Source organism: Lithobates pipiens, unplaced genomic scaffold, assembly GCF_037356315.1.
Source record: "Lithobates pipiens isolate NorthernLeopardFrog02 unplaced genomic scaffold, aLitPip1_a1.2 Scaffold_3, whole genome shotgun sequence".
Lineage (NCBI taxonomy): Eukaryota > Metazoa > Chordata > Amphibia > Anura > Ranidae > Lithobates > Lithobates pipiens.
The window spans coordinates 43,221,754-43,230,470 of NW_027507790.1; the positions used below are offsets into that span (position 1 = coordinate 43,221,754).

Sequence of the window (8,717 nt, forward strand, 5' to 3'; positions counted from 1 at the left end):
CCTAAATGAAGGGTGTTTATACTTTCTTTTGACTGGCAAAAGAGTACTTTTCCCACTAGAAATCATTTGGATGTATTAGTCCAAATCATCCCCAAATAGCCGATCCCCATGAAAAGGAGGAAAGCCAGTCAGGAGCTTTTTGCATGGTGCTTCGGCTGACCAATTTTTTAACCACAGGATCCTACACATGTGTACTAGCACAAGGCGGGATGCCTGGTGAAAAGAATCTTTCATGGCAAAACATGCTGCTTTTGGTAGTTCAGCCAAATTTATGGCTTGTTGTGCAAGAACCTCCTTAAGGGCCTGTTTAAACTCGTCCTTTCGGGACTGACAGATGCCTATTGCAGCGACTGCAGGCTGAGTAACAGCACCTGCCAAGGAAAAAGAGGATTTTAACAGAAATTCCAACCTTTTATCTGTTGGATCTTTAAGCATTTGCGTATTGTCTATTGGACAAGTTAGACTTTTATTCACACTGAAAATCGCAGCGTCAACTGCTGGTACATTCCATTTTTTGGTGAATTTCTCCTCCATGGGATAGTGCTTTGAATCTCTTTGGAGGGAGAAAATGCTTATCTGTGTGATCCCATTCTGCATACATAAGCTTTTCTAGTAATTCTTGGACAGGAAACGCATGAAAAGGCTATGAAGGTTTTAAGGAACCCAAGGAAGAAACTGAATTTTCAGCTGACTCCGTTAGGGGTAGCATGAAAGTGGAATGAACCATCTCCGTAAGAGATTGTACCAGCAATTTCTCAGATTGCGGGGCTGAAAAGGGTTCATCTACCATTGTTTCCTCCGCAGAGGAGTAATCAGCTTGCTTTTCCTCCTGATCGCCTGAGGGTAACATCTCATCCTGTACCCACTGTTCTCTTGGTAAAAGGTCTGAGGCGGGGGAGGCGGTTCTAGCACGCTTCCTATCCTTTTGGTTGGAGGATGCGATTAAAGCCGCTAATCTTCCTTCTAGGCCCTGCAGAGCGGAGGAAAATGCATCTTCAGTCACGTATACAGGGGCTGAAAGGTGAGAAGCAGTTGCACTACCAATTGATTCCAAAGACTCACCCTGACTTGTCATATCTGGTATTTGAGGAGAGGATGACAGTGGCCAGGCACAACTGGAGTTCCCAGCGCCTGGGGGTGGAATTTTTGGTAACTTCTTTGTAGTGTCTTTTTTGGATGCCATAGTACTAAGCACAAAAAGTAGCGACATTTTTAGAAGTTTTGATATCATAAGGAGAAGACCACTGCCTGCCCAATCCCCCTTTCCCATCCGAGCTCTTCGGGTTTCTTCCCCTATATCTTTTTTCTGCATGGACTGTTCTTGACATAATCCCTTTGTGATGCCATCAGACCCCTCCCAATATCAGGTCCAGGTTGCAGGCGTTCAGAGACGTAGACGCCTAATGATGAGCCTCTTTTACACGCTTGTTTGTGAGTATGATTATTGTTTTATATAGCTTTTAATAAAATTTACCATTGGTAATGCACAAGGTCGGTGCGCCCTCCTTTCCTCTTTTTACCTGACATCACCATGCCCATAGACCAGCTCTGGACATGAGGACAATAGGAACAGTCCACCGCTGGACGCGAGTAGTGCTGTTTTCCAGAGGATTGAAGGATCGGGTGAGTATAGCCTTTCTGTGGACCACTAGACAAAACAAGCAGTACAGCCCCACTGCACGGGAGAATTTTATTTTTCCCAGGAGCATGACCCTAAACAAGAAGTTGCCTTTTTGAAATAGGGACAAGCTAGGTAAATTAATACATAGACATAGGGGGATCGCTCAGCCATAACATGTGAGCCCATCATTACAAGGTAAGGCAAACTAATGACACAGGGAATATAACTATACTAATTCCCAGTAAAACAACAAAAACATCTAAAAATGTACAATGCCTTAATTGACAGTATACAACTATGTTAATACTAAAATTCCACCTCTAATGGAATCAGTCAAGACCCATAAAATGGCCATTGGACGTGGCCCTAAAACCAAGTTTAACAAAAATCTCTGGCTGTGCCCCGAAAACCAAAAATGGCCAATCAAATAGGGGTCAATTCACTAAGAGATAAAATGCGTTAAATTAGCTCTTGCGTTAAATCAGTTTTGAAAGTGAAATTCGCTAAGAATTTTGAAGTAAAGTTTCAATAATGTGGTAATTACCGCATATTTTCATGCGGTAATTTGTTGCATTTAGCTGGTTGCTAAGGAGCAGGCTGGGAATCTAGCCGCCGAATCCTCAACAACAGATGACTCATCAGCTGTCTGTGGGGAACCCACTGAATGCTGAATAAAGAAACCATGCCGCCAATTAACAATTAAAAATTTTGAAAATAAAACAGCATGGGGGTCCCTTCCCATTGCATTCGGGTACCCCATGCCAAAATGTAATTTTTAAAAAATAAAACGTGTAGGGTTCCCCCAAAATTCATGCGGCCCAGCAAGTCAGGAAAGTGACAAGTGAGCACCCTCCTGAACCATACCAGGCCACATGCCCTCAACATTGGGGGGGGGGTGCTTTGGGCAGGGGGTCTGTTGATGGGGACAAGGGCCTCTTCCGAGGGTTGTGGGGGTCTGCAGGTGGGGGGGGTTTATCAGCGTCTGGAACACCCCTTTAACAATGGGGTCACCAGATCCCGGGCCCTACCCCTATGTGAATGAGCATGGGGTAAATTGTACCCATACTTATTCACCAAAAAGTGTCAAAAATAAAAACACACACAGTTTTTGACTATTCCTTTATTTTAAAAAAATAGAAGTACATCCAACGCCAATCATGACGTCTGCTGCAGACCAGAAAAAGAAGAGGAAAAAAAAAAAACCTCCAGCGGCCCGATGAAGCCTGCCACCGAATGCCTGTTGCGAAGTCTGGCAGTTCTTAAATAGCTAACGTCACCAGACAGAAGCATGCAGGGGCGGTGACATCACATGGGGTGAGCCTTCGTCGGGCCTGGAGATTTTTTACATTTTCTTCTTCCTTTTTAGGTCCAGCGAGCATCGTGATCGTGACATTGGATTTAGTTCAGGAGACATTTTTTACGTATTTTTTATTAATGGAATTGTCAAATATTGTGTGTTTTTATTTATTTTTGATGCTTTTTTTAAGGTGAATGAGTAGAGGTACACATTTAACAAAGGGGCTTCCAGATTCCGCCTGCAGACCCCCAACCCGCAAACCCCCACAACCACAGTCCTGGGTTGTGGGGAAGAGGCCCTTCTCCCCGTCAACATGGGTCAAGGTGCTTTGGCGTAGGGTTCCCCTTAAAATCCATACCAGACCTGAAGAGCCTGGTATGCATTGTGGGGAGAGACCCCATGTAGTTTTTTTTCATAATTTTTAATTGTCAGCATGTGTTCTTTACATTCAGCTGTCAGCGGGGAGCCCACTGACATCTGATGAGTCATCCATTGTTAAGGATGCGGTGGAAAGCTTCCCAGCCCGCTCAGCAACCAGCTATAGGGAGGGCGCACACTGTTTCTGACAAATACTGCATGCTATACCACCAGCAAAATCCTGGTGATAAACACTGCATGTTTTTTTTCTATAGGGATGCACCGAAACATGTCAGATGAAAATTATGTTTTCAGAATGTTGCCGAAAGAAAAAAAATACAGACAATTGCATCGATAATCGCACATGCGCAGTAACCGCGCCGCCGGGTGCCGCGCATTGCGGAGTGTCATCCTGGTCAAGGTCCTGTGTTCCCCACCCTCGTCCTCTCATTGCACAGGCACGATCTCTGCGTGTTGGGGAGCTGAATTGCCCGGGCCGTAGTAACAACGTCCTGCCTCCTATGATAGACAGCACACTAATCAGATGGTGGGACACTGAATCAGTGTGACTTGATAATAAGAGGCGGGACATTGTTACTGAAGCCCAGGCAATTCAAATCCAGCTCCGTCACACACGGAGATCACCGTTCTGATCCAGACACAGACAGTCTGCATTCACAGGCACTGGTGAGGCTGCATGATGGGCACAGGCAGGCTGCTGCATCTGATGGACATAGGCACTGGTGAGGCTGCACAACGGGCACAGGCAGGCTACTGCATCTGATGGGCACATGCACTGGTGTGGCTGCATGGCGGGCACAGGCAGGCTGCTGCATCTGATGGGTGGAGGCACTGATGAGGCTGCATGATGGGCACAGGCAGGCTGCTGCATCTGATGGGAACAGGCAGGCTGCTGATTTTGATGGGCACAGGTAGGCTGCTGCTTCTGATGGGCACAGGCACTGCTGAGGCTGCATGATGAGCATAGGCAGGCTGCTGCGTCTGATGGGCACCGGCAGGCTTCTGCATCTGATGGACACAGGTACTGATGAGGTTGCATGATGGGCACAGGGGACATGATACAAGAGATGGTTAGAGACTGAGGACATGATACAAGAGATGGTTAGAGGCTGGGGACATGATACAAGAGATGGTTAGAGGCTGGGGACATGATACAAGAGATGGTTAGAGGCTGGGGACATGATATAAGAGATGGTTTTCCCTGAAAACTCATTTATTCAGGGAAGCCTATCCCACACCCACCTAACTGTCTCCGAACCACCCCCATCAAACCATTCTCTGCAGCTATTACCTTTTGTACCACCACCCCCTCCCTTTAGAATGTAAGCTCTACGAGCAGGGCCCTCCTGTACCTTTTGTATTGTACTGTAATTGTGTTGTCCCCCCTATACTTTGTAAAGCGATGCATAAACTGTTAGTGCTAGATAAAACGTTAATAATAATAATAATAATGGTTAGAGGCTGGGGACACGATACAAGAGATGGTTAGAGGCTGGGGACATGATACAAGAGATGGTTAGAGGCTGGGGACATGATACAAGAGATGGTTAGAGACCGGGGACATGATACAAGAGATGGTTAGAGACCGAGGACATGATACAAGAGATGGTTAGAGACCGAGGACATGATACAAGAGATGGTTAGAGACCGAGGACATGATACAAGAGATGGTTAGAGACCGAGGACATGATACAAGAGATGGTTAGAGACCGAGGACATGATACAAGAGATGGTTAGAGACCGAGGACATGATACAAGAGATGGTTAAAGACTGCATTTTTCTTGAGCTTTTCTTGCACTAAAGATGCCAATAATGGCCAACAATAAATTCATATTAATTTAAATTGATGATAATAATTAAAAATGGCGAATATAATACAATTATAAAAAAAATTTAAACTGTCATTTTTGGTTTCGGTCTAATGCATCCTTCATTTTCTATACCAAAATTTCCATTCAGTGCACTTCTATTTTTTTACTCTCTGTTACGTTTGTAAATTGGACATAGGAGCTTACCGCATAGTATTTTGGCGATATTTACCAGCACATTTTTGATTTTGCGATAAATACTGCATAATTGTTTTTTCTTTGTTGTTAGTTTTTTCTTAATTAACTTTTTTGAATTGACCCATAGTTTTTTAAAACAGTTTAGAAAAATGGCAATCATGTAAACCTAACAAGAGGGCATAGAGAGATAGGGAAGCAATGTATTGCAAGGGAGCAAATGTCTCTCCTGTGGTTCTGCCCTACAATCTTTCACTACCGTTCAACCTAATAAAGAAACTATACTTGGCCGGGGCTACCAACAATACAGTTACCTCACCCTAAAATCCACAGGGTCACCCTGGTTTTCACCCCTCATGATTTAAAATAATCTCCCTTAATTCTTCTCATTCACTGGAGACCTGACCCAGCTTCTCTGCACAGTTGCCAGTTGACTTGGAGTTTGCAGCATAGTCCCGGTATAAATGGCTGAGACATTCCCTGCCCCACCATCATACATATACATACAGCTGCACGGTGAGGAATGCTGCGGACATTTATGATTGGTTGGGCACAGTGACAGCTTTCCTGTGGGTTCAGACTAGGATCCTAACATACTTGAGCTCACCCCTACTAATGACGCTATACTGTATCATCAGTGCTATGGACAATGCACTGACAGTACTAATGGCTCTGTTCTGTCAGGGTTACTTCTTCTACCAGCACTGATAACCAAACACTGACTATGATGATGATGATGGTGCCAGGGACACTGACTATGATGATGAGACCAGGGACACTGACTATGATGATGAGACCAGGGACACTGACTATGATGCTGACACCAGGGACACTAACTATGATGAGGAGACCAGGGACACTGACTATGATGATGATGAGACCAGGGACAATGACTACGATGATGAGACCAGGGACACAGACTATGATGATGATGTCATAGACACTGACTATAATTATGAGACCAGGGGCACTGACTATGATGATGATGCCAGGGACACTGACTATGATGATTTGACCAGGGACACAGACTATGATGATGATGCCAGGGACACTGACTATGATGATTAGACCAGGGACACTGACTATGATTATGAGACCAGGGACACTGACTATGATGATGAGACCAGGGACACTGACTATGATGATGAGACCATGGACACTGACTATGATGATGAGACCAGGGACACTGACTATGATGATTATGCCAGGGACACTGACTATGATGATGATGCCAGGGACACTGACTATGATGATGATGCCAGGGACACTGACTATGATGATGATGCCAGGGACACTGTGATGATGATGCCAGGGACACTGACTATGATGATGATGATGCCAGGGACACTGACTATGATGATGATGCCAGGGACACTGACTATGATGATGATGCCAGGGGCACTATGATTATGCCACGGCTCTTCCCCCCCATAACTGATGGCAGCAAGGACACAGTATAAGTCCAGTTGTCCTATGAGGGACAGAATGCAGCCATGGCTCTGTAGGCGGTGATAATGATGAACACACGTCGATCCAATACAGTGTCTGTTCTATCTAAGCTGCATTCACTCATGTCTTTGTCATAGAACAATCAGGAGAAGACTGGAAGCCAGTCCTTCAATGAACAGCCCCGGGGCCGGCTCACACATCCGTGTAGGAGGTCCGAGTACATTATAGTGTCCACGTATGTCTCCTGCACGGAGAATTACCGGGAAACTCACCTACGGTCACCACGGCAACCACCTCCAGCACTCATTCATAATGGACCACATTCACCCAGTACTATCACTAGCAGCTGTAGGCTAACGTCAGGCCAATACAGAACCAATCAAACTATTCCTCTTTAGAAACACGCCCTCTAGAGCAGCGTACACCGGAAGACACATATGAGGAAAGAGAGCGTACAGGAGAGAGCGGCATACGTGCTCGCCCCACTGCGCTTCCCCGACACTCAGATCCAACACTGCGCATGTGCAATGCTGTTTTCTACTCGTGCTGCGTTGGTCATGGTCACTTATTGTGCATAGTAATAAAGTTATGTTAAAAAGTCATTTTCATGGTGTCTTGTTATCCATACAGCACAGCCCCAGATATAGCTCGTTGATTGCCATGCTAGTTACATAGTAGGGGAGGTGGTTGAAAAAAGACACCAAAAAAGTCCATCAAGTCCAACCTATGTGTGTGATTATATGTTAGTATTACATTGTATATCCCTGTATGTTGCAGTCGGTCAGGTGCATATCTAATCGTTTTTTTTTTTAAACGATCCATGCTCTCCGCTGAGTCCACCACCTGTGGAAGGGAATTCCACGTGAGGTTGTCACCTTTTCTTCAAGCCAAACTCGAACACTTGAACACGGCTATTTCTTTTTTAACCACTTCAGCCACAGAAGATTTGCCTCCTTCCTGACCAGGCTATTTTTTTGCAATTCGGCACTGCGTCACTTTAACTGACAATTGCGCGGTTCGTGCAACATTGTACCCAAACAAAATTGATGTCCTTTTTTTCCCACAAATAGAGCTTTCTTTTGGTGGTATTTGATCACCTCTGCGGTTTTTCTTTTTTGAGCTATAAACAAAAAAAAGCAACAATTTTGGAATAAAAAATATATTTTTAACTTTTTGCTATAAAATATATCCCCCAAATTGTTTTTAAGAAACAAATTTCTTCCTCAGTTTAGGCCAATATGTATTCTGCATATTTTTGGTAAAAGTAAAAAAATTGCAATAATTGTATATTGATTGGTAAAAAGTTATCACATCTACAAAATAGGGGATAGATTTATGGCATTTTTATTATTCATTTTTTTTTTACTATTAGTGGTGTGATAGTGATTTTTAGCATGAATGCGACATTGCGGCGGACAGATCGGACACTTTGGCAATTTTTTGGGACCAATGACATTTATAAAGGGATCAGTGCTGAAAATAGCCACTGATTACTGTATAAATGTCACTGGCAGGGAAGGGCTTAACACTAGGGGGTGATCAAGGAGTTAAATGTGTTTTTTAGGGAGGTGCTTCTAACTTTGGGGGATGGGACTGCCTAAGGGAGGAGACTGATCGCTGTTCCTAAGCAGTAGAAACAACACATCAGTCTACCCCACCCCTGACAGAACGGATATTTGTCTGTTTACATTGACAGATCTCTGTTCTGTCTCTCTCAGGAGCGATCGCAGGTGCCCAGCGGACATCGGCCCCATCGCCACGCCACAGGCACACGCGCTCCCTAGTGCTCTTAAAGCGGGCGACATACAACTACGACGGCTCGTCAGGGGAGCCAACTTGCCGCAGTATAACTGTGGAAGTTGGTCCGTAAGTGGTTAAGGGAAGAATATTGTGGACTCTGGTGTAAAGAGGAACTCTGATGTAAGGGGGTTTCTGCTCACCAAATTACACGGTAGATATATTGGCTCC

At 44.7% G+C, this 8,717-nt stretch overlaps 1 protein-coding gene across 4 annotated transcripts in view; it reads right to left on the minus strand.

The window, feature by feature from the left end:
• The window catches only part of CABIN1 (calcineurin binding protein 1), a 326,274-nt gene extending 319,120 nt beyond the window's left edge, over positions 1–7,154 (minus strand). For all 4 annotated transcript variants that reach the window (XM_077461572.1, XM_077461571.1, XM_077461570.1 and 1 more), the window contains exon 1: positions 7,022–7,154. The gene's annotated coding sequence lies outside the window, so the exon portion shown is untranslated. The remainder of the gene's footprint in view (positions 1–7,021) is intronic.
• Positions 7,155–8,717: the final 1,563 nt, after the last annotated feature.